The 27,286-nt window shown below is 38.6% G+C and overlaps 1 protein-coding gene across 12 annotated transcripts in view; it reads left to right on the forward strand.

Moving 5' to 3' along the window:
* Positions 1-27,286, forward strand: part of NCOA3 (nuclear receptor coactivator 3) — a 136,301-nt gene that overhangs the window by 38,651 nt on the left and 70,364 nt on the right. Inside the window, exons 2-4 of one of the 12 annotated variants that reach the window (XM_029916161.1) lie at positions 8,002-8,044; positions 25,548-25,643; positions 26,277-26,348. The exons of 5 other annotated variants lie outside the window; for them this stretch is intronic. The gene's annotated coding sequence lies outside the window, so the exon portion shown is untranslated. Of the gene's footprint in view, positions 1-6,587; positions 6,726-8,001; positions 8,045-24,247; positions 24,350-25,547; positions 25,644-26,276; positions 26,349-27,286 lie in introns of those variants that run through there. 6 more of the 12 variants (XM_029916162.1, XM_029916159.1, XM_029916165.1 and 3 more) reach the window with 6 other exon arrangements.

Raw genomic sequence — 27,286 nt, forward strand, 5'->3', positions numbered from 1 at the left:
TCATGGTTCCCGAGTTTGAGACTTGCATTGGGTTCTGTGCTGACAGCTCAGAGCCTGGAGCCTGCTTCCAATTCTGTGTCTGCCTCTCTCTGCCTTTTCCTTGCTCGTGCGCTGTCTCTGTCTCTGTCTCAAAAATAAACAAACATTAAAGAAAAGATTGCATTGAAAGACGTGGGTGCCACTGCTCTTTCCACTTAATCATCTATTTATGTAAGCAAAATTTTATTTATAACTTTACAAGTAAAAATGTATAAATAAATGGGAGGTCTGGGTGGCTTAGTTGGTCTTGTGTCCAACTCTCCATTTCAGCTCAGGTCATGATCCCCCAGGATCGTCGGGCTCTGTGTTGAGCGTGGAGTCTGCTTAAGATTCCCTCTCTCCCTCTGTCCTTCCCTGTTCGTGCTCTTTCTGAGAGAAAAAAAGCATAAGTTATTGAACACTGTAGCATTTTAGCAGTGTTACTCATTGTGGGTACCTGTTGTCATGGTGTTTGGGGAGAGGAGGCCCTGCCTGTGGATCTTAACAGATGCACTTGTAATGAAAAATGTACTCGTAACATGTATTTTACCAAACTTGTAATACATTTATATTTTGAACAATTAAACTCTAATAATGACTGTAGTAGTAATTCAGAATAAAATGTGTTTATAGTGCTTAGGGCCTGTGATCAGATGGACTTTAATTATTATTTCAGCTTACATACACCTTAATTGTAGAGATGGGATGGATGATCAATAAAATACTTCCAGGCATAAAGTAATATTCCATTATGATCGAGTACTGTGGACGATGAGGAATGGAAATTCATATTCCAGGAGAAAGGAACAGTTATAAAATTTCTGGCTGTTAGTAAGGGATGCTGATAATCCGGTTTCCTTCTTATACGTGAGTGATATAGCAGTTCATTAAAAATATCAATACTGGGGTGCCTGGGTGGCTTATTCAGTTGAGCATCGGACTTCAGCTCAGGCCACATTCTCACAGTTTAGGCTCAAATTTGTGCTGATAGTGCGGAGCTTGCTTGGGATTCTCTGTCTCCCTCTCTCTCTGCCCTTCCCCCACTCACACTTGCTCTCTCTCAAAAATAAACAAACATTTAGAAGATGTAGGGGTGCCTGGGTGGCTCAGTTGGTTAAGCATCCGACTTTGGCTCAGGGCATGATCTCATGGTTCGTGAGTTTGAGCCCCATGTCGGGCTCTGTGCTGACAGCTCAGCCTGCAGCCTGCTTCGGATTCTGTGTCTCCCTCTGTCTGTGCCCTTTTGCACTCTGTCTCTCTCTCTCAAGATAAATATTTAAAAAATTAAAATATATTAATACTTAAAATATCTTGCAAACAACTGCTTTGTAAATAGTTAAGTTGGTGACAAATTTAAATGTCCTCTTACGGATGTTCTGGGGTAGTTTTTCAAGATTCTTTCAGTAGGTGTGCAAAAATTTAAAGACCTTTGGTACTCACTTAATGTCAGGCTCTGTATTGTCTGTGTTGGTGATAAAATGACTAAAGAGTTACATTCCTGGCTTTCAAGGAGTTGATTCCCTAGGAAAAAATACATCATCTGTGGCTGAAGCCAAAGACACCTAACTTTATAAAAAACACCGAATATAAAGAAGCTGTGTACTTCGCCCGCCCTTTGCTTGGCAAACAAGCAGCTGGCTCTTTAGGGTTTATAAGTAACATTACAAATCCTGTATTTTGTATTTGGCATTGAGGTCAGAGCTTATCGTCCTTGTGTTTTCTTTATCAAAGTATAGGCTGGGAAAAAATATCTTATTACAATGAATTTTTTGGACAATGATTAAAAGAGGAGAGTAGTGGTGATCGTGTTAAAAATTTTAAACATGCATTTTGCAAACATTTAAAATTACTATTCAGATCTTCATAATTGATTTTGCCCATACAGGAAACAAATAAAAAAGAAAAGAATAATTTATGCACGGCTTACTGTTTCATCATTAAGATAAGTTAATGCCCGTGGCCCTCCCTCAGAAAGAATAAATAGTAAGGCTAAAATAGAAAGCTTAATATAAACATTTTTAAAAACTATTTATTTATATATTTTTTGGCTTGAAGGAAGCTCTGTTTCCCTAGGTTTTTAAATCCTCATGCACCAGGTTGGTCCTTTTGCTGAGGATGAGGCACTTTTGTGGTACTGTTGCCATGGCAACTGCCTTCCAAGAGCTGCCTCAAGGTCACTCATCACTCACAGCCCTGAATACTTGGATTTTGTTAAAGAAGAATATCAGCATTCAGTGGATAAAATGAAGTTAATTATCACATCACACTATTCAATCAGATCTATCACAATTATACTTATAAACAGTGTTTTGTGTTGACTTTATTGGTACACTATAATTTCTTCGAGTGCTGAATTTTAACCTTCCAGATTAGAAGGCTAGTGGTGTGTCTGGGAAACAATCCATAATGACTTGATTTTATTCCATTGTGACTTTGTTTTAGCACAACAACTTCATCTTACTGGGTTTATGCTGGAGTATGTCTAAACCTACCTGCCTCAGTATCTGTCGTGTCTCGTGGTTTTGATATGAGACAGGCACAGAGATTCCTTTAACATTCTTTTTCTTTTTGGTAAACTTTGCTTGGTATGTTCAGTTGCTACGTGCCTCGGCCTTTGTTCATTTAGGATGAGCATCTTATGTTCCCCAAACTACATTTCAGAGACCTATTGTCTCCCTGGCTTCTAGTTCATGTACTCTTTGTCTCGTGCTGCTGTTGGTTTTCCTTGTCCTTACCTTCTGGATTTTTATCTTTTAGCTTAATATACATGTTCTGCCGTGAAAGATTTTCATATATTGTTATCAAACTGGGTTTCAGTAAAGGAAAATATTAACGAAATGCCTCCTTGCATTTTTTTATTTTCTTATGAATCCTGTTCTGAGGGAGAGGAGTCAGAGCTGGGTGCCTCCATTAGGCTGGAAGGTGACTTTGAAATCAGAGATGAGAAACCTTACTTTAAAAAGGAAAGTGCCATTGAAACAAACAAATTATATTCAAACATACATGGCTAGAAAATTTTGTCTTTCAGCTAATTAGTTTCTAACTAGTTGCCCTACCTCCAGGGGAATTGGGTGAATTGGTTCTCATAAAGCATTTCATCTCTGCTTCTGCAGAGCAGACACCTTTGTGATGTCTGATCAAGACATTTTACATGCTTGAAATTTCAATGAATGCACAGCTCTATAGATAGTATTGCAAATATGCCAGATAGTAAATGCCAGCGAACGTTTGTTTCATTTATACATATTTATGAAACCAAGTATGTTATCTGATGCTATTTTTGCTAATTTATTTGGAAAAAGGAATTTATTTAAAACCGTCAGCTAAGATGTGAGGCAATATGATCTAGAAAAAAGAATATTAGACCGGGATGTGAGGGCCCTGCCCTGATCCTCTTTCTTGCTGTGGGAACTTGGTCAAGTCACTTTTTGTGTTTCATTTTCCTCCTCTGTAAAACAAGGTGGTTCCATTTTCATTGTGACCTTCTGTGGTGGTGTTCTGGGTATTCACATTGGTTTCCCTTCAGAAACAGGTGTATTGCAGTTCATACTAATGTAAAATGCCCAATCTTTTCTACTAATTTGTCTGATTTTGGGTGCAGATTTATTTTTTCTTCTTCATTAAAGTGATTTTGTGTTCCAGGTTCATACTTAACCTAGATTATTTTGAAAGTAGGGGAGGAAGAGTTTGAGAGTGTGACTTGGTTATGTGGCAAGAAATTAGCAGTTTTTAAAATGCTTTGTGACTAACTCCATAAAGCTAGAATTGAGTATAGAAATAGAGACTGAAAAATATCAAGTAGGAATTGATTTTGACTGTCTTGAACATGGGCTCAATATAGATTCTGGACTTTTTCAATAATGAGGGAGGGTAAATGTGTAATGTATCTTTACTTGAAGTTTTCCTTAACGTATCCCATTCAATAGTACAGGAAAGCATTAGTCTGAAAAGATGATATACATATATATCCTTGTTTCTTTTTTAGTAGGAAAAAATTAATATTATGAATTCTAAAGAAGTTTATAATATATAGAATATGTGAGCAAAAAGTGAAAGCTCTGAGGTGCCTGGGTGGTTAAGCGTCTGGCTTTGGCTCAGGTCATTATCTTGCAGTTTGGGAGTTCGACCCCCTGCATCGGGCTCTGTGCTGACAGCTCAGAGCCTGGAGCCTGCTTTGGATTCTGTGTGTCCCTCTCTCTCTGCCCTTACCTGCTCGCACTCTGTCTCTCAAAAATAAATAAACGCCAAAAATGTTTTTTGAAAAATATTGGTATTATATCTTTTTTTAGTCACTTCCATTCATATGTAAACACATTGTTTTTACTTTGTTGGTTCATATTGTGCTTATTTCCCCATTACCATGTTTTTGTTAATACATAGAGATCTACTTCATTTAAAAAATGACAAATACGAGGCGCCTGGGTGGCTCAGTTGGTCTGACTCTTGATTTGGCTCAGGTCACAGTCTCTCTGTTAGTGAGTTTGAGCTTCAAGTCAGGCTCTGCGCTGACAGTGTGGAGTCTGCTTGGGATTTTCTCTCTTCTCTCTCTCTGTCCCTACCCGGCTTGCTTTCTTTGTCTCTCTCAAAAGAGAGAAATATGGTTCTAAGTATAGTTTAAGATTAAATCAGAGCTCTATTTTTTTTTTTAATGTTTATTTATTTTTGAGAAACAGTGTGAACACAGTTGCGTGTGTGCAAGTTGGGGAGGGGCAGAAAGGAGAGAGAGGGAGAATCCCCAGCAGGCTGTGCACTGTCAGTGCAGAGCCCGTTTTGGGGCTTGGTCCCACAAGCTGTTGTTGCAAGATCATGACCTGAGATGAAATCAAGAGTTGGGCACTTAACAGACTCAGCAACCTAGGTGCCCCTAAACCAGACCTCTTGATCTGCTGGTAAAACAGTGCCACTCAAAATATCCATTAAAAAAATGTTTATTTTGAGAGAGAGGGCAAGCAAGAGCGAGCACTCACACACATGTGCATGTACATCAGCAGGAGAAGGGCAGAGAGAGTGCGAGATTTCAACCCACACCTTGCACCCTATACCAAAATTTATACACAAAAACTACAAATGGGTCCCGGACCTAAATATAAAGTCTAAAACTATGAAGATTCCAAAAGAAACAAAAAATTTTTGTGACATTGTGTTAGGCAGAGAGTTTTCAGATGTGCTATCAAAAACAGTCTAGAAGAAAAAGCTAACAAACTGGACCTAATCGAAATTAAGAATGGCTCTTCAAAAGCCGTTCTTTTTTTTCTTAAGATTGTATTTAAACAAAAATGTTTTTAAATGTTTATTTATTTGTGTGTGTGAGAGAGAGAGAGAGAGAGAGAGAGAGAGAGAGAGAGAGAGAGAGAGAGAGAGAGAGAGGGAATGAATGGATGAATATCTCCCATGGTAGGCTCTGCAAGGGGCTCCATTTCACAACCAGGAAATCATGACTCGAGCTGAAATCAAGTTGGATGCTCAGCCGACTGAGTCACCCAGGTGCCCTCAAAAATACCCTTTTTCTTCGACTTTCACTTACTTGTGCATATATTTCCATAGAACAGATTCCTTTAGCTCAAATTTCTGGGTCAGAGAAATATTCTTAATGTTTGGATAGATATTTCAAAATTGCTTTCTAGAAAGGTATAGAAGTTTATAGTCCTGTTAACAGTGACCTCTGCTTGTCATGCATATTTTCTTTGGTGGTGATCTTACTATAGCTCCTATTTAGTGAGTACTCTCCTTGTGTTAGGAATCCCACCAGGTGCTTAATTTAGCTCTCTCCAATCTTGATAATCTGGTAAAAATACCATTTTACCCTCATTTATACTTGAATTTGAGCCTCAGAGAAGTGAATAACTTCCTTCAGACCACATAACTGACAAATGGCAACAATGAGGTTAGCTTATTTTTTTAAACAAGGCTTCACTGAGCCCATCATGGAGCCCAACACAAGGCTTGAACTCAAAACCCCGAGATCTAGATCTGAGCTGAGATCAAGAGTTACTTAATTGGGATGCCTGCTGTGGCTCAGTGTTAATTAAGTGTCCGACTCCCACTCAGGTCATGATCTTGTGGGGTGGGAGTTCGAGCCCCACATTGGGCTCTGTGCTGACAGCTCAGAGCCTGAAGCCTGCTTTGGATTCTGCTTCTCCTTCCCTCTCTGCCCCTCCCCTGCTTGCACTCTGTCTCTCTCTCAAAAATAAACAAACATAAATAAAAAAAAATTAATGAATATTAAAACAAATTAAAAAAAGTTGGACACTTAACTGAGCCATCTGTGCATCCCCAAATGGGGCTTAAATTGCCATTTCTTTGAATCCAAAGTTTGTTTCTCCTGTCCAAAACCAATGTCTCTAAAACCGCTCAGGTTGAGAGGACTGTCTTTAATGGGTACAAATAAAAGTTAAGAATATGCATGTTTTTCTTCAGAAAAGTGATCTATTAATATAATACAATATGTATTAATAATGTAGATACTGTTCATCAAAAAATATGCATGATATATAATTCATGATTCTGGCTTTAGGTATTTGATTTTTTGACTTAGGAAAAGGGTCTAATTCTTTTTTTTTTTTTTTAAGGTTTTAATTTTTTTTTAAAGTAATCTTTACACACAATGTGGTACTCGAGCTTACAGCCCTGAGATCGAGAGTCACATGCTCTCCCGACTGAGCTGGCCAGGTCCCCTGGATACGTGTTGAATTCTAAGTGGGATTGAGGTGAGCTTGTGGAACCAGGGACTACAACTAGAAATAAACTGCCAGTCTATAAACCAAGTGCAGTTTTAGCAAGATGAGGCGTATTCGTTTGTTAGGCCTGCACAGGCATCACAGGCCAGGTGCTGTAAAGGAGAACATTCCTTTCTTACAGTTCTGGGGGCTAGAAGTCCAGGGTCAAGGTATCTGCAGGATTGGTTTCTTCTGAAGCGTCTCTCCTTGGCTTGTAGATGGTCACCTTCTCCTTGTGTGCATTACATGTCTGTGTCCAGTTCCCTCTTACAAGGACAGCAGTCGATTGAGACCCTAATGACCTCATTTTAACTTAATTGCCTCTTTAAAGACCCTATTTCCAGGGGTGCCTGGCTGACTCAGTCAGTGCAGCATGCAGCTTTTGATTCCTGGGGGTCATGAGTTCAGGCCCCACATTGGGCATAGAGCTTACTTAAAAACAAAAAAAGGCCCTGTTTTCTAATTTAGTCATATTCTGAGATACTGATGGCTAGTGCTTCAACATGAATTTTGGAGGTTGCAGTTCATTCTCTAACATAGGTCATATTTTATTTTGTCTTACATCTTTTAAGGATTTTGGGATTTTTTATGCTTGTAATGTTTAAATATGAGTTTTAGGTGCTCTTTATAGATTTGAAATGACTTTGGTTTAGCATTATGAAAATACTAAATACTTGTTAACAATTTTTTTGCTATACTCACTGTAAACATAGTTTAGTTAGTAATTATAGTAATTCCTTTTCATAAGGATTTTTTTGGGGGGATGCCTGGGTGGCTTAGTCACTTGAGCTTCAGTTTGGTTCAGATTATGATCCCAGGGTTGTGGGATTGAGGCTTCTGTGGGCTCTCACTGAGAGTGGAGCCTGTTTAGGATTCACTCACTCTCTCTCTCTCCCTCTCTCCCTCCCTCTGCCCCTCCCCCTGCTTGTGCTCGCGCGCGCGCTCTCTCTCTCTCTCTCTCTCTCTCTCTCTTTCTAAAATGAAAAAAGGAAATAAAAAAATTTTGGGTGGGGGGGCACAGTTTAGAAGAAACATTCATCATTAGAAAAGAAGCTAAGGAAATGAGGAACAGCAACAGGAATGTAATGTTTGCTCTTGCTTTTCTAAGATTTCTTCTGAAATCCTTTATCCTGAGGCAATAATATCAAGAGTTACCATTTATTGAGCACTTCATACATGTTTTAGGATTTGAGTATTTTAAATGCTTTATGTAATTCTCTCAATTCTCACAACCACCTCATAAGGTATTTTTTTATGCCCGTTTTAGGATGAGGCCCTCGGCGGGATAGACTTGTCTGTCAGTATCCAAGGTTTGTATTCTTTACTGCCTTCTCATTTTCTACTTATTTGAAATTTGTCTTTTATGACCTGTTTCTCTACTATATTGTACATGATTTCATCTTTTCTGGGCAGGCTAGTTTACTCACATACTGCAAAACATGCAGGAGCCAGAGGTTTTCTTCTTGGCAGAATTCCAGAAATCATCCCTGGAACAGAAAACTGAAGGCATTTGGTGTTTTATAGCATGGCATTAAGTCATGAGTGTGTGTGTATGTTTTAAATTCCAGAAAACCATAGTAGCTGTGTTGGCATCTTTTAATTATAATTTAACTTCGTGAGTCTGAGAGATTTATATCCATATCACAAATTACTTGATCTCAGATTTATTCCTGTTTTGTAGTACTATTTCACTTTATTTCCATTTATCCTGGTAACCAAAAAGATAGTTTTACTTCTAGTACAGTATCTTCTTCAGAGAATTTTCCAAGTGTTATGAGATTTTATGTAAAACCTTATATATCGGTAGGCAACTCCCAGTTATTTTTGACTTCTTTATGGCGAATTATTTTGCCAGATCTCCGAGCAGCCTGTACGTATTCACCTGTATGTATCTTTCCTCCCCTCGTTTATTTCATCAAAATTTTGTGTGCCTGTTATGTGTTAGGCGTGGACAGAGATGCAGACTGTGTCTTTAAGAGGGGGAAGAGCAAGAAGAGAGGCAGTCACCAGGTCAAAAGCATGGTAGGGAATTCAGAGGTGTTATTGGGCTCATTGGAGGAGTGTATATCCTGATTTTGGATTAGGAGAGTGGGCTGGAAGAGACATAGAAGAAGCATCCGGGTAAGCTTTCAGGAGGAAGAGTGTTATAAGGTATAAATTGGAGGTGGATAGGTCAGTAGGGTAGCCTTCTGACCAGTGGCTTTTGCAAAAAGACTTGGCACAGCAGGGGTGTATTTTGGGAAATGTTAAGTTATTTAGTGTGGCTGGACCATTAGTTATAAGGAGAGGTCTTTATTTATTTTTATTTATTATTTGTTTATTTATTTATTTTTAAAAATAGTTTATTGTCAAATTCATTTCCATACAACACCCAGTGCTCTTCCCCACAAGTGCTCTCTTCCATCACCACCACCTCTCTTCCCCCTCCCCCTTCCCCTTCAATATTCAGTATTCAATAGTCTCTCAAGTTTTACGACCCAGGAGAGGTCTTTAGAAATGAAATGAGAAAGGAATTTGAGCTCTATAGCCATGGAAAGATTGCCCTGGTTCAGCTGAGGATTAAGTGAGGTATGAAGGTAGGCTTTTGGAGTGATCCAGGGAAAGTGCACCACCTACTACCACCGAAGGGTTTGGATGAAATGGATCAATGTGAGAAATCTTAAAAACTAATGATCCCACGGGCTGTTGGTAGTGCAGGACATGGATATGAGCGTTTGTGTCTCTGAGCTCCTGGTTTGCTTAGAGTAGGCATTTAGTAAATGTGTTTTGAATTAATAAATGAAACAGGTAAATTTGGTGATCAGAGTTTATAAACTAACATACTTCTTATTCTGCATGTTTTTAGACATTTTAGTATTGTTGTTATGAGCATGTGGTGGAATTTTCATATAAGTCCATATAAAAAGTTGCTGAAAGATTGTTTTGAAAGACATACTGTTTTCTTAAAATTTCCCCTGAGGACATATATGTGTAGACCTCCTGAGAGAATTTAAGTCTTCTCAATTCTTAATTCAGGTGTTCTTTGTGGTACCTAGGATACTTTTTTTTTTTATTGTGTCACATAACATATTTACTTGAACCAGATTAAAACTTCATACATACAAGCTCTTTTGAAGACCTTATTTGAAATTCTATTCTGAAGATAATAAATTGAATCTTTCTTGAGAGAGAGAGCACATGCACACATGCGAGCGAGGGGTAGAGGGAGGGAGAATCTGTTTTATTTTTAAATTTATTTGGAGAGAGCACACACATGCATGCAAGCAGGGAAGGGGCAGAGGGAGAGGGAGAAAGAATCCCAAGCTGATGGTGTGGAGTCCTACATGGGGGCTCAAACTCAGGAACTTTGAGATCCTTACCTGAGCTGAAATCAAGAGCTGGATGCCTGATTACACCACCCAGGCTCTCCAGGGAGGAGAGAGAATCTTAAGCAGGCTCCATGCCCAGGGTACAGCCTGACATTTGGGGCTTCATTTCACGATTGTGAGATTGTGACCTGAGCCTGAACTGGAACTGACTCAGCCACCCAGGTGTCCCTGTAATAAATTGAATCTTAACTCTAACCTAACCTCGTTGGTGTATTTTGAGAAATGGGGTTTGTTGGGGAGGAAAATTTACCTCTAAAGGTTCTTTTAGGTTGGTCCAACAATCAAATTGATATGAGACAGAGTAACAGAAGAAAATTCACTTAATTATGTGTGTCAGGGGACTCCATAAGAATGAGGCCCACAGTTAGTCAGGCAGTTAAGGCTTATATGCCAATTCAGAGCCAAGGAGAAGGGGGTGGGGTCAAGGACGTCAAAAGGAAGGAAGACAGTTTGCCGGAAGATGGGAAAGGAAATAAATGTTTGCTGGCCCATACAGAAGGAATAGCACATAGAGCAGTGGAATTTTAACAAACAGACTTCGCTAAATTCATCCTTGCCTACCACACCATAGTGCAGAGTTCACATTCTGCTGTAGTTGTCTCTGGTGATAGCTCCCTCCCGGGAGGCGATCTTCCATCTCAATTCTAGGCAGTTAGCGGGAAGGTCAGACGTTTTTCTTAAGCCGTCTTTTTCTTGAAAATAGCCTACAATAATCCACATGCTAAAGAGACACATTTTGGAGTGGCAAATTTTGCTCCTCTACAAATTGAATTGACAAAATTGCTTGTGATTTTAAAAAATAACCATGGAAAAGATCGAGACTCTCAGTGGGCAAGCAGGAAGGATGAGTAAGGAAGGATGGAAGTGTTCTTCAAGTTGGGATCTGTGAGATCTTCACGAGAGTTCGCTGTAGTCCGCTGCTGCTCCGAAGTTTAGTCTGCTTTTCCTGCAGCATTTCTGTCATCTGTTAGAAGTGCAAATGCAAGGCCTCTATCCCAGGCCTGTTGAATTGTAATCTCTGGGGGGTAGGGCCCAGGAATTTAGCCCCTCCCACCCAGGTGATTCTGTTCCCTAAAGCTTGGGAAGAACTGCTCCAGACTCGACAAATAGGAAGGGAGGATTAAGTCAATCTGTTTTCTCTTTTTAAGAGTATGATTAACTACTGTGTTTAGGAGCATCTGTCCTAGGGCAATCCTGAAAGGTAAGGTTTCCTCAAAGCTGGTTGTTTTTAAATTTTAGAATACACCACAATCACCTGAATGCTTAAATTAGGGATTGCTGGGTCAGCCTTCACAGTTTACTGTACTGGCATGGGGTTCAAGACTTTGCATTTCTAAGTTCTCTGCTGCTCTGGGAACCAGGGTTGGATGGCCACTGCCCTGACCAGTGGAGTGGTAAAGAAGTGCTATTGAGCTTGGAGTGGGCAGATCGGGGTTCTGAACCCGGCAGGATCTCATCACCAGGTAATGGTTTTCTAGACCCAAGATTCTTCAGTATGAGAAATAGGGGATGAGACTGACTATGCTTCTAATATACCTTGATTACACACTGGAAAGCTTAGTTTTAGGTAGTTGTAGGGTACCTGTTTTTTTTAATCTATGTGCCCCTCCTCCTCCCAGAATTCCAAAATTGTTGCTGTTGAGTAATTTTAGAAACAAAATTTATACAATCACAATTATTACTACAACTAAAATTGGGGGGGAAGGCTAATATAAAATGCATGAGCTTGGAATTCAGGCTTTTCTAAATGTTCTTTTTTATTTATTTATATATTTTGAAATGTTTATTTTAGAGAGAGTGACAGACAGACAGCGAGCAGGGGAGGGGCAGAGAGAAAGGGACACACAGACTCTGAAGCAGGTTCCAGGTTCCAAGCTGTCAGCACAGAGCCCAATACAGGGCTCGAACCCACAAGCTGAGATCACGACCTGAGCAGAGGTCAGATGCTTAACCTACTGAGCCCCTCAGGTGCCCCCAGGCTATTCTGAGTTCTAATTAATTAATCTCTGTTCCATCAGTTGTGAGACATTAAGCCAGTTATTATTACTATTTTATTTTTATCATTTATTTTTTTAGTGAGCTCTATGCACAGTGCAGTGCTTGAACTCACAACCCCGAGATCAAGAGTGCATGCTGTACTGACTGAGCCGGCCAGGTACCCTGAGCAAGTTATTCTAACCTGCCTAAGCTTTAGATGTCTTACACATGGACAATGAAATGCTGTGCACCCTAGGATTCTAGTAAATGTTTGTTCCTTTCCTTCTGTTTATGGTAGGGTGTAGTTTAAAATAATTTATAAACAACTTACTTCCCTAGGTTCAAAATGGTGAATGAAAGGAATTGGAATGAGAAAGAGGTAAAAATTATTTGGAGTTAATTGTATGCAAAATACAATCTTTCATAGTATAATTTGACCAGTTAATGAGTGATGCTAACCAGATTTTCTTAATGTAGATTCCAATCTTTTTTTAAATGTTTATTCTGAGAGAGAGAGAGAGAGAGAGAGAAAATATGAATATCAGCAGAGGGAAGGGCAGAGAGAGGGAGAAAGGATCCCAAGTAGGCTCTGCACTCAGCTCAGCACGGAGCCTGGTGCGGTTCGGTCCCATGGCCCTGAGATCATGACCTGACCAAATCAAGAGCTGGTTGCTTAACTGACTGAGCCACTCAGACGTCCTGATTGGTTATATTTTATAAGAAGGTTGTGATTAGAAAGTTATTTATAAAAGTGGCTTTTAATGACCATTTTCCCCCCAATAAAAATGTTTGTATAGGACTTACAGAATTTTTTGCTGGGCTTTTACCTGAATGAATCTAATTAATGGCTCCAATGCAGCCAAATATAAGCAGATTGGTTTACACAGAGTAGTTTAAATCTGTCTAGAATTTTTTTATTATGTTAAGATTTCCCATTTACCACGGATGGGATCTTAGCATACTTGAACTGTGTGCTTTGTCAGAGAGGACAGATTACAGCTCTGGAGCCCTTCCTTCCTTGACTGTAGGACAAGATGCTTTTCTGATAATTTAATGTGTAGTATTACTGTAATTAACACTTTTATAGTACTGTAAAAGTACAGTTATTGCTTTACTTTGTACTTGTGCTATACAAGTCTCTTGGTGATGGAAATTTTAAGTTCTAATAGATTCACGAGTGGTCTGTCTGTCTTTTAAAAGCCTGAACGTCCTTTCCCTCTGTGATGCTCGAAAGAACTGCCTGTGTGCAAACTTTTACGTTCTTCAAGACCTGTGGTGGTGCTTCCTGTTTATTCATGTGTCTGAAAAGATGTCTGTGTACTAAACAACGGTATCTTAAGTGCTCACTTGGTACTTAGAGGCTTTGTCATTATTGGGAATTGTCAAGGTTGCATTGCTTTCCTTCCGTGTGAATCTATCAGCCACTCCGGGCTACTGATGGAGATAAGGAGCTGCCTGTGAAACGGATTTAAAATGCTTCCTTATTTATTTAGTCACATGTTTGTGCTTTTGTATTTAATCCAAAAATATCAAAATACTTTGTAATTTTGCAGGTTAAATTTCTTGTTGGTAAGATAGCTCTGAGGTTTTTGTATGAATCACTACAATCTGTTATTCTGTGTTGGTAACCCCTGAAAGTTGCATTTTCTCACTAAACAGTCCTCAGAACAAGTTTATTTCTCACTACTTAACAGTCCTCAGAACAAGGTTATTGGGAGAGGTTTTCATTGGAATATTAGATGAATTTCCTTGATAAGTCAAACTGTCATTATAGTTTATTTAATTTGGTACGTAGTAGGCATTTGATAAATGTTTTTAAATTGGTAGGAAAAAAACTTAAATTTTCCCTTTTTAATACGATGATATTGCAAAGACTTAACCGTTGTGTGAGAATTTTAAAGAACAAAACTTTTATGTTGAATTAAGTTTAAATTTATCCTTGAAGCAAGTTTATCATGGAGGACCAACATGGTTGGATTAATGACCCGGAGAGTGCATTGTCTGCGATGGAGAATTTTCATGTTTCTTTTCCTTTTGGCAGTGCTGGGTAGCGTTGCAGAAGCGAGCTATATGGTATATAAACACTCTGCAGCCTTTTTTTTTTTTTTTTTTTGAAAGTTTTACACAACTCAATTATAAAACAACCCCCAAATGTGGTTACTTAATTTGTGTTAGATATTCACTTGGAAAAGCAGCATATTTCTTTGTAATTCTTTTTAAATTTTTATTTAATTTTTTATTTTTTTTAAAGCACATATTTATTTGACAGAGACAGAGCATGAGTAGGGGAGGGGCAGAGAGAGAGAGGGAGACACAGAATCTGAAGCAGGCTCCAGGCTCTGAGCTGTCAGCACAGAGCCCGACGTGGGGCTGGAACCCATGAGCCATGAGATCATGACCTGAGCCGAAGTTGGATGCTCAACCGACTGAGCCACCCAGGTGCCCCTGTAATCCTCTTTTTTTTTTTTTTTTTTAAATGTTTGGGATAGCGTGTGGGAGCAGGTGGAGGGGCAGAGAGAGAGAGTGGGGCAGGGCCTGATCCCGCAAACCGTTGAGAGTAGGGCATGAGCTGAAATCAAGAGCTGGATGCTCATCCCTTTGAGCCACCCCGGTGCCCTTCTTTGTAATTCTTAACGTTAAAAAATTAATAGACTTTATTTTATAGATTAGTTTTAGATTTACAGAAAAATTGAGTAGATAATAGAATGTTCCCACATGCTGCCCCTTTTCCCCCTCTTAATGTTTTACATTAGAGTGGTACATGGCACACTTGTTTTAATTAATAAACTGATATGAATGCAAGATTATTAACTAAAGTCCACAGTTACATTAAGATTTTTGAGTTTATAGTTCTGTAGGTTTTGACAAACTTGTAATGTTGTCTGTCATTACAGAATCCTATAGAATAGTTTCAGCTCTTTACAAGTTACCCGTGCTTCCTCCTCCCCTCCCCCTGAATTCCTGGCAGCCCCTGACCTTTTTATTGTTTCTGTAGTGTTGGCTTTGGCAGAATGTCATAGGGTTGGAATCGAATCATATGTAGACTTTTCAGATTGGCTTGTTTCTCTTAAGATTCCTCCATGTCTTTTCTTGGCTTGACCACTTCTTTTTTGGGGAGGGGGGAGTGCTGAATAATATTCCATTGTGTGGATATACAACAGTTAACCCACTTTAACCTATTGGAGGACATCTTGGTTTCTTTCAGGTTTGGGAAATTATAAATAAAGCTGCTATTAAACATTTGTGTGTAATTTTTGTGTGGACATGTTTTCGGCCTATTTGGGTAAATACCTAGGAGTGTGATTGTTGGATCCTATGATAAGGGCATGTTCAACTTTGTAAGAAACTGCCAATCTTAGTGGTTGTACCCTTTTGCATCCCTGCCCCAGTAGTGAAGGAGCATTCCTGTTGCTCTGTCTGCTCTCTGCTCGTAGCATTTGTTATTGTTGTTTCTCAGATTTTAGCTATTCTCATAGATGTGCGGTGGTATTCCATTTTTGTTTTAGTTTGTAATTCCTTAAAGATATAGGATATTGAGCATTTTTTCCATGTGCTGCTTTGCCACATGTCTATTTTTAGGGCTTTGTCTAGATTTTTTGCCATTTTTAAATTGAGCTGTATTCTTATGTTGATAATTGTTTGTTTCTGTTGTTATTTAAGAGTTCTTCACATTTGGGATACAAATCCTTTATCAGGTTGGTGTTTTGCAAATATTTTCCCCCAGTCTGTGACTTGTCGTTTTTGTTTTGTTTTATTTCGTTTAAATTGGCAAATGATGGTCAGGAATTCAGCTTAGGATGTAGTTTAAGTAAGGAGTTAGGATTTTGTATTTTAGGTATGATGTTAGGAATGTTTATAAATAAATCACTACCTTGTTACCTATCTTTTATTTTGTGATCATAAGAGAAAATCCAGTGAATTTTGGAAATATTGGGACAGTTTCAAAGTGGAAAAAGGCTACTGGTTATCTTGGATTAACATTACAGTGCATTTCCTCAATTTTTCTTCTTTATCCTGTGTTACAGTTATGTATATTTCTACATCTTGCTTGTATGTCTAATGCTCTGTCACAAAACCTATGTCGTTCACCTCACTTCATTTTTTTCCTCATCTCACATCACATCATTACAAGAAGAAGTACAATATTTATCTTCCCACGGACTTTTATTACAGTGTATTTTTCTATCTTATTGTTAATCTTTTATTGTGCCTAATTGAGGAAAATCATCATAGGTAAGTATGTATAGAAAAAAACAGTATATGTGGTTTAGTACAGTCCCTGGTTTCAGGCATCCGCTGGAATTCTTGGAATGTATTTCGTGTAGTTAAGGTGGGAAACTACTATATTTCCTCTGCCTAGACTTCTGAAGTAGAATCTGGATCAAATATACATTTTTTAAGTGTATATTTATTTATTTTGAGAGAGAACGAGAGAGTGCAGAGCCCAACATGGGACTCAGTCTCATGAACCATGAGATCATGACCTGAACAAATCAAGAGTTGGTCACTTAACTGACTGAGCCACCCAGCTGCCCCTGGATCAAAGATTTAAGACTCTTGGTGCATATTACCTGTTTTTTCTAGTCTGTTTATTTACATTACATTAAGGTGTTTAACGATGTGTGCAGCTTAACAGTTTTTTTGTGGCATATTCTTTAATTTTGTGGCAAATTCTTTAATTTTTATTTTAAGATATTGATAACAAAGTTATTTGTAATCCCACCTCTGGAAAAGGCATTTCTGTACTTTAATCATTTATCAAAATTGTTGAAGCTGTCTTTACTTTTCCCCAAGTATAAACACACCTATTCATGTAGACATGTTTTCTCACTCTGAAACAATCATGTTATATGTTACCTACAAGTTGTCTTTTCCATTTATTTCATGAACATCTTTTTTGGTGGTTCTACAGCACACCTACTGCATTAAAAAATTAATTATTAAAACTGCATTCTTTTCAGTTGCCATATAATGTATCATTTGGGATAGTCTTTCTTTAACCATTGTCCATTAATTCAGCAAATATATGTTGAGAACCTGTCCTGTGCTAGTTATTGGAAATAATGTTAACTAATAGAACATACTGGAATCTGGAGCATCTGGGCCGGTTAAGTGTCTGATTTCGGCTCAGGTCATGATCTTGCAGTTTGTGAATTTGAGCCCCTCATTAGGCTCTTTGCTGACAGCTCGGAGCCTGCTTGGGATTCATGCTCATTCTACCGCCACTTGTGCACACTCTCAAAATAAATAAACTTAAAGAACATACTGGAATCTCTCCCCTCAAGTAGCTTACATTAAATTAGAGCTTATGTTCCCCTATTTATGCTCATTATTTGTACTTTCCTCGCCTTTTTGTTCTTTTATAGCATATTACATTTGGGTTCCTCATACGTATCTTTAAATCTCTATGTATTTGTGGCATATTCCTAGCCATGGAATAAAGGGTCCATGCTTAAAATGACTAGCTTCTGCCCACTGATGCTGTTTTCTTTCATTGTTTTTATCTTACACTTTCCTATCCCTTGGAAGAACTGTGCATGTTTTCAGTACTTATTCGCCATTTGCACTACCCTGAACTGCCTATTCTTTCACCATCTGTGCTCTTCTGTTGTCTTTTCTGTCTAGTGTGTAAGGGAGCCTGTGTGTTCTGACCTAGTGTGTAAGGGAGTCTGTGTGTTCTGGGTTTTTATTCTTCACCCGACATAGACACTGCACATGTTTCCTCTAGTCTGTTACTCACCTTTTAGATTACTTTTCATTTCTCTTTAATTTGGAACTTACAGAAAAGTTGTAGCACTTAGATAAAGAAGTACTAGGTGACCTTCAGTCACATTCTTCAAATGTTACCATTTTACTATATTTTTCTCCTTTTATCATTTAAAAACTATATATTTTTTCTGAGCAATATGAGAGTAAGTTGTAATAGATATGGTGCTCCTTTACACCTAAATACTTAAGTATATATTTCCTCAAAACAAGTTTTTCTTTTTACATTAATACCTTGCAGTTAAAACATCATGAAATAATATTGAAACAGTATCTATTCTGTAGGTCTTATTTGAAGGCGAGAGAGATGAGTTACCTTGTGGAAGTTCCCACGTTTTGTTCTTGAGTGATGTTTCCTCAGGTTTAGATTCAGGGACTGCACTTTTTGGGGAGGAAAACCATTGAAGTAATTTCTTTTTTTTTTCAGTCCATTGTAATCAGGAGGAACATGGCTGTGGTTGAGGTCCGTTATTGACGATGCCAACCTTAACCATCTGGTTGAGGGGGTGTTTGCTAGTTTCTCCACTGTAGGGTTACTTGTGGGAGATAATTGGTAAGTTTCCTGTGGGATTGAGAGGTTTTCAGTCTGTGATAATGGAACTAGCCTACTATTTCTTAAATATATGGCCACTAGTTTTAGCATTCATTGGTGATTCTTGCCTCTTGAATGAATTATTTAAAAAAAATTAAAAAGTAATGAAAATTTTTTTTGAGAGAGGGGCAGAACATGGGGAGGGGCAGAGAGAGAGGGAGACACAGAATCTGAAGCAGGCTCCAGGCTCTGAGCTGTCAGCAGCAGAGCTCAATGCAGGGCTTAAACCCACGAACCATGAGATCATGACCAGAGCTGAAGTCAGGTGTTTAACCGACTGAGCCACCGAGGTTCCCCTTAAATGAATTATTAATATGATTTAGCAAATGGTGATTTTCTAGTTCCATCATTATCTTCTATATTAGTTGACTTTCTATTGTAAGGAAGAACTTTTCCTTTGGGTATAAATTTTCATACTGTGAATTCATGAATTTTTAGCTTATTCAGGAGATGATAATTCTTTACCATTATTGTCTTGGTGCTCAAATTGTATGAGATTTGTCCAGTTTATTAACTTTTATTATTATTTCGGGGGGGTATACATAACCTATAAAAATATGCTAATTTTTAATGTGTTGATCTCTTTAGGCTTCTGGATTTTATAACGTACTTAGGGGAAACTCTTGTAGCCTTACCTGTGACTCTCCGCTCTTGATTATCTAAGTCCCCTGATTTTTCTAGCCTTTGCAGCTTGTTTTCTGATAATTCCATTGCTTCTAAGAACCACACTTGGGGAGTGACTGGCAATAGAGGGAAAAGGGTGCAGAGAAGAAAAAGGAACATGGTGTCAGGTTTACTTTGCATAGCCCAAAACAGTCATTAAGGCACGGACCCTTCACTTGTGGAAATTTAACCCTTGGAAATGGATATTCTTAAGTGTTTTCACATTTCCTCTTTTCATTTCGCGCAGTGTGCTAAGTGTGTTTTAATCTTCTAATGGTTCAGGATATTAGAAGCATTATTAGCATCATTACCTGTTTTTTTTCTTTTCCCTCCTATGGGTGATGCCTCTTTATACCTTCTGAATTAAACAGGACTATTTCTCTTTAGACAAAATGACTCTAGAGTCTACCACTTTAGTTTTTCAGAGTTTTTGTGTTTGGTTTTGATTTTAACTTTTTTTTTTCTATTTCACTAGTTCTTGCCAGCTAGTTAGCCGTACAGTCTGGCTGTTGTCAGTACTTTATTGCTCCTAATAGCCTCTCCCTTCGAATTTGCTGTGAGGTTGGGAAACCAAATACAGTTTTAGTAAGCTGTGTTTAAATACAGAACAAAGTCAAGTGTGAGGCCCTGGGAATTTCTCTTTTTAAAAATTATTATTATTTCTTTTAATGTTTATTCATTTTTGAGAGACAGAGACAGACCAAGAGTGAGGGAGGGGCAGAGAGAGAGGGAGACACAGAATTCGAAGCAGGCTGTCTGCACAGAGCCCAACGCGGGGCTCGAACCCACAAATTGTGAGATACAGCTGACTGAACCAGCCAGGTACCCCACCTGAGAGTTTCTCTTAATGAATGAATGGGCTGTATGTTTTTTGTACTCAGAGACATCGCATTTACTGACCGTATTGGTGGCAGTGAGGATCTCAAGTGATTCAGTCTTTTTAACTGCCCTTTGAGATAGGTAGAGCAGGAGATGTTATCCTTAGTGTGGAGAAGAAGAAACAGGTGGTAGTAATATAGTTTGTAATGAGGAGAGCTGAACTTGACTGTCTTTTCCCTCCATATCCACTGACCAAGCATTGTTTTTAGTAATATTTCTTTGCCTCATTCTTTACTAATACTTTCCTAGAAAGCCATGCTGTATACCAGCTCTAAGTATGATTCTTTTATTCACTTTATTAAATTTAATTTTAAAATGGAACACATTACTTTTTTGGCAGATCATCCAACACATAATTTTCAGGTTCCCATTAGCCTACATTGTGGATCCTGGAAGTGGGAAGAAGATTGAGCCTATTGGATTTAATGACATAATAAAAACAGATAATTGATTAATAGTAATTTGTTAATTTCATTGTCTCTTAGTGCTCTCATATATAGTGCTTTCTGCTTGGAAACCTCTTTGCATAGTGGGCACCTCTCAGTTTTCAGACTAAATATTGGATCCTCAAAGAGCCCCCTTCCCTGACCTGAAATTACTTCCTTCTTACTACTACCCCCTCCTTAAAACAATTTTTTAAAAAACATGTGTTTATTATTTTGAGAGAGACAGAGTACGAGCGGGAGAGGGGCAGAGAGAGAGGGAGACATAGAGACTGAAGCAGGCTCCAGGCTCTGAGCTGTCATCACAGAACCTGATGCGGGGCTCAAACCCACGAACCATGAGATCATGACCTGAGCTGATGTTGGATGCTTAACGCACTGAGCCACCCAGGTGCCCTCGCCCTCTTTTTATATCATATCACCCTACTTATTTATTTTATGGATGGCACTCACCGTTTTCTGGAAATGTTTGTTAATACTCAGTAAAATATACAAGCTTTTTGATTTTTATCCTTTGTCCATCTTTTAGAGTTTATCCCGTCTCAGAGGCACACGTTAATGCCTTTTTAGACTCAGAGCACCTTCCTTTGCCATGTCTGGGGACTAGGCTGTCTGAATTTAAGGACTTCTGTGAGGGCCACAGGTATTATTTAGCTTTCTATCCACAGAACCTGGAATAGCAGTAGTGTACAATGTGGCATAATTTCAGCAAACATTTGTGAAATGAATGGATGATTTACATTTACTGTGACTATGTGGTAAGCACTGGAATGACAACCTGTTAGCTTTTTCTCTTGGGAGTTATGGTTGAGGATCATAGTCCAGTGTGGTTTTTGTTTATTTTGAGAGAGAGAGGCAGAGAAAGATGCGGGGAGAGAGAGGATCCCAAGCAGGCTCTGCACTGTCAGCATGGAGCCTGACGTGGGGTTCAAACCCACAAACCGTAAGATCATGACCTGAGCCAAAATCAAGTGTCAGATGCTTAACCGACTGAGCCCCCCAAGCGCCCCAGTCCAATATGCTTTTTAGAGAGCGCATTGCCTGTTACATTATTGCTGAGTGATGATACTGTGCTATATGGTGGTAGTGCTTTGAATTCTTCGTAATAGAAATTTTCAGTGGTGGAATGGCCAGTCTGTCCAGTTTGATGCTGTTGAGAATAACTGAAAAAAAATTTTAAATACTTAATCTGTGAATCTTACTGAGTGAATCTCAAACTTGTGTCTGTGAACCACTCTGGCAGAGCAAAAGACATGCAGGCCAGTATTTTGTTTGTTTGTATTTTATAGCTAATGTTTCCGTTCAGGTTCTGTTTTAGAATAGAAGCTGCCTTGGTGCAGGAAGCCGGGTGGCTGCCTGACCCTGGCGGAGTGGGTCGGACTTGCGGAGTAGGGAGCACAGCGGTGCTTGGGAAGAGCCAGGGGGAGGAGTGATGTGACTGGAGAGGTGCAGGGATGGCGGCACCGCCTTCACCCTGCTGTGCATGGCGGGAAGCTCACTACTGCTGAACTCTGCTTTGTTTCGAGTTAGTTTTGGAATAATTCATATGGTTGAAAAAATAATTAGAGAATTCGACAGAAACTGAGGAAAATTTATCCCCTCCTGAGTGTCTCATAAGGTGTGCTGGTGAGAAGGTGTATGAATGATGAATTTTACCCTCTATTCATTTTTCTTAAATTAAAAAATATATATTTTTTTATTTTTGAGAGACAGAGTGAGCAGGGGAGGGTCAGAGAGAGAGGGAGACATAGAATCCAAAGACAGGCTCCAGGCTCTGAGCTGTCAGCACAGAGCCCGACATGGGGCTTGAACCCACGAACTGTGAGATCATGACCTGAGCTTAAGTTGGACGCTTAACCTACTGAGCCACCCAGGCGCCCCCACCCTATATCCACTTTTAGAGTTTATTCCATTTCATGTGATTAAGACTTGTTGAACCCTTCTGGAGCAACTAGATTCTCAGAAATCAGGGACTTCTCACGTTGTTGTTGTTTTAATCTGGTTGCCTCCCATTTCCTAAAATGATTAAAAAAAACCCTTTACATGTATGGAACACTCTGTGCCTATTAAATAATGGCCCTTTTCTGTCAACCATTGAAAGGTAAAAGGCTTAAAAAAAATCAAATTGTATACATTTGTCTGAACTTGAGCATCCAACATCTGTTCAGTTTTTTGTTGAAGTTATTTCAACCAAAATAAAATGATGGGGATCATAAGGGAGGGACAAAATTATATTACCAATTTATGAACCAAATAATACATAAAAAATTGTACAAAAAGTACAATTTATGTGCTTTCATGCCTTTAAATATGCTGATGATTAACAAAAAGGACAGATATTGTGTGTGTTTTTAAAACATTTTATTTATTGATAAAAATTCATTCATTTGGGGCGCCTGGGTGGCTCAGTCGGTTAAGCATCTGGCTCCGGCTCAGGTCAGATCTCACGTTCGTGAGTTTGAGTCCCGCGTCAGGCTCTGTGCAGACAGCTGGCTCAGAGCCTGGAGCCTGCCTTTGGTTCTGTGTCTCCTTCTCTCTCTCCCCTCCCCCTCTCATGTTCTGTCTCTCGCTGTATCAAAAATAAATAAAACATTAAAAAAAATTAAAAAAAATTCATTCATTTATTTTTATTTATTTATTTATTTTCACGCGTGCAAAAGCAAAGGGCTTTATTACAAGTTTAGGCTTGGTCAGCCTAAACTTGGGCTCACAGACTTCACCAACGCAGTGGATCCATGCGGAGACGCCATTCCTTTATTTTTAGAGAGAGCAGGAAAGAGAGAGAATGAATATGGGGGCGGGGGAGAGGAAGAGAGGATTCCAAGCCCGCTCCACACTGTCAGCAGCTCAGCGATCAGACCTCATGACCTGAGCCGAGATCAAGAGACACTGAACTGACTGAGCCTCCAGGTACCCCCAGTATTGTTTATTATACAACCGCTAAGGTGATTTTTCTGATTATATGTCTCTTTAGAATGTCATTGTTCAAGCATACCTCCATTTGGCAGGTGGGAGAAATGAGGCACATAAAAGCAATTTAATTTATCCAACGTTAAATAGAAAATTTAAAAATTAGAAGAAACCTATAGATTTTCTTATTCTACCTAATATTTTGTCCAATTAGAAATGTATATAGAACCTCAGAGGACTGACAAAGTACTTAGTATGGTTTTCTGGCAGTACATAGTAACTACTCAATTAAATCTTGCTATTGAATTATTCAGGGAGAAGGTTTTTTCTAGTTATTGATAATGTTTATTTTGATATACTTGTATTAATGTTGGTGAGAGGAAAATTAATTGAATTTCAGCATAAGACTTTAGCATGTCTTTTGCAGTATAGGGTTTTTGTTTTGGATTTCTGCTTTCTCAACTTTAGGCTCCCCTTGGTTTTCAGATGAGAGAAATTGAATCTCTGAATCTGTTTTCTTCAGGGGCCTGTCTCTTCCTTTTTGGCTATTTTGCATAGAGGTCTTACTGTATTAGTACTAAGTACTTGGTAGTAGATGATTTTATAGTATCAGTAGTGAAATGTTTTAATACATTGTTGCAGTGAGGATATATTATTTTTAATTTTTATTCATGTATTTATGTTTTTTGAAGATTTTAGTTTTACGTAATCTCTACACCCCACCTTGAGAGTGAGAGTTCCATGAGCCATTGACTGCACCAGCCAGGCACCCAGAGGATAGTTTTGATATAATTTTGACATGAACATTATATATAATGAGTTAAATTTCTGTTTTTAAATTTTAATGTCTGGAAATATTTTCATCTTTATATGCCAAGAATTCTGAGATCTTCATATTGTCCCCTTCTCATATAGCTGCTGGTGTAGATGGAAGTTTATCTCCGTGTTAATAAATGCCATCGCCCATTCCCTTCCCCCATTCTTGCTCCGGAGCCTCGTTTGCCTGCAGCTGCAGTGGTAGGCATCTTTCAGGAAGTGACCTTGGCTTGTATTAATCAAATTCAGAACACACAGAAAAGCTTCTTGCTAACATGCTGACTTGATGTAAAATTTTATCGCATCCATTTTCTCTCAAAATGAGGCCATCTTGTAAAAAGACATACTGAAGACTCCTCTAATTTAATATATAAAAGACGCTTCTGCAGGCCATGTTTAAGAAAATAAAACTACTAGATTTTTAATGTAGATTTTTTTTATTGGCAAATATGCATAGACTTTATGAAGGCTTAGGAGTTGTTACTAGAAAATTACTTGTTTTACTGCTAAATTAAAAAAAACTTTATACGTCTGTGTCAAGTTTCTTTATTTACTGATTTAACAACTGATATTAAATTCCTGTGGAAACTACACTATGGATTTATTTTGAAGTCCTTTTGCAACAGTTATATATAAGGAAAGGCACTATGTATATTAGTTACCTTCAGATTTTCAGAAATAACCAGTTTCTTAATTTTGCTAGCTTGGGTAAGAAAATGAGTTTGTTACATGAAATCATTTTCTTAGGCAGTAGTAGTCCCTACAGGGGCTTCTAAATAGAAATTTAAAATTTTAAAGCCAGTAAGACTGCTAAAATCTGACCACCTTGTACTAATGAAAAATACTGCTAACTACCGATTCACACATCTGCTTATTTAGTAGGATTTAACTGATCTTTTTGATAAGAGCGGTTAACATAGCGGTTTTGCTCTTATCATGTAATGCTTCCAAGAAATCTAGTTCTTAAATGTCGGATAATTAAGGTGTGTATAGGTATAAATCTTCATTTTACCCTTGCCCAATACTAAATATAGAACTTGGAAAATCGAAAATCATATTTAATGGATTAACTTAGTGATGTTTACTGCATTTGTAGATTTACATACAATGAATGAATGGACTAGGGAGCAGTTGTGTATAAGGCCAGAGTTCATTGTATGAAAGATCACATCTTGGTACTGAAGTGTTTGGAGAGGTGAAATATGGGAAAAGAAAGCTTTAAACCTTAGGAGCCAGCTGTACCTACATTTTGGTAGATGCAAAGTATGAAAAGGACAGGCATGTTGCGTGTGTATATTAATGATTTGGAGAAAAGGTGGGGAATTTATGTAGGTAAAAAAAATTGGGGTATAGATAAATAAATACTTAAATGTCTTCATTATCTGATTTATTTTTAAAGCATTCACTGGAAACAACCAACATCTTTCATCATATTACAAATTATTCTCAGAATTGCAACCTCTTGGAATTAAATCTTTGTCCTTAACCTGCCTAAGTAAGTTCATTCTTTGTCTTGATTTGATACTAGCATTAATGATTAGTTTGTTAGCTATTACAGCGTACAGAAACTGGTTTCAAGGAGAAAGATAATTAATTACTTGTTCATTTCTTCCCTCACATACCTGTTTAAAATACATGGTCTTACGTAAAATTGTCACCTTGAACTTAAAATTGTTCTTTGCCTTCTCCCACTCCTTCCCCCCCTTCACTCCCTCAAAAAAGAAGAAGAAAAAATGAAAAAGGAAAGCCTAACAAGAAAAGGAATATATGCAGTTCTGGTAGCCAATGAGTTAATGTTCATTTGCAGCCTGAGGGGGGGGGGGTCAGCGCACAGTATCTGTTTTCTGATTGGCTGCTGAGAGGTGAAATTGAAACCACGGTAAACTTTTGACCCTGTAGCAATTCTTGTGGAACGCCTTCCACTGGTGGAGCCCAGAGCTTCGCCCAGCTCCCCACCCAAGCCTCCCACCCCCTTTCCTGTATTTATTTTGTGTGAGCGTGCAGCCCTGCATGCAGTTTTTCCAGGAGAGGGGGAGAGGGAGGCAGAACCACCGGGGCCAGCGACTTGCTTGACTTGCTTGACTTGCTCTCATGACTGTGTTAGTGACCATGTTCATGCTCATTGCAGCTCAGCCAAAGGTTCGGGGCTTGTTAAACTGGGCTGCCAACTGCAGTTTTTAGTTTTCCCCTTCGCCTCAAGGTAATTTTAAAAATGCATAATAGTTCTATTTACTGCCATTGTTTATCTGTGGATAGCATCACTGTGTAAGCAAAATGTATGGCATAATTTCCTGGACATGTTGAGTTAAAGATACCTTTGATTTTTAGCAACCTATATATATATATATATATATATATATATATATCCAATTAAAATTTTCTACTCTCCTGTAATTTTTACACAAATGACTAACATTTTACAAATTTTTTTTTCTTTGCCTTTGTCCTTTTATTATAAAAAGGCATTTTGGTTATGATAACTGTGGAAAATAATTAGAGAAATTATCTGTACATTTGAATTTCAATTAATTCTCTCTCTGCTGAAGTAAAATGGTTTTGGGTTTGTCTTTTTGCATTAAAATAGTGCTCTGCAGGTAACCGTCCGCAGTCCTAGGAAAACTCCAGGTAGTTCTTCTCATATTCTCATTGGAGGGGCGCGGGGGCGGGGCTCAGTCAGTTGAGTGTCTTGACTCGATCTCAGCTCAGGGCACGATCTCTCGGTTGGTGAGTTCGTGCCCCATGCTCAGAGCCTGATCTGTCTCTCTGTCTGTCTGTCTGTCTGTCTCTCTCTCTCTGTCTCTCTCTCTCTGTCTCTCTCTCTCTCTCTCTGTCTCTGTCCCTCCCCCGCGTAATCTCACTCTCTTGCTCGCCTCACTCGTGCTCCCACCTCCCCCACCAATAAACATACCAGTAGTGGCATTCTATACTTGCTTCTCCTTTTCTGATTAGTTGTAGGTACCATATTTTGCTCATGCTTTTGCAGGCCAGTGTATTGCCTGGCCTCTCCTAGGTACACAGGAAACATACAGTGATTTAAATGTCTCATACAAGGTCACCTCAAGAAGCTGGACTTCCCAAACACAGGTTTTCTGAAGGCAAGGCTTCTGTTTTCACTGCATCATTTAAATATTCATGTTG

This window comes from Suricata suricatta, chromosome 12 (assembly GCF_006229205.1).
Source record: "Suricata suricatta isolate VVHF042 chromosome 12, meerkat_22Aug2017_6uvM2_HiC, whole genome shotgun sequence".
Classification (NCBI taxonomy): domain Eukaryota; kingdom Metazoa; phylum Chordata; class Mammalia; order Carnivora; family Herpestidae; genus Suricata; species Suricata suricatta.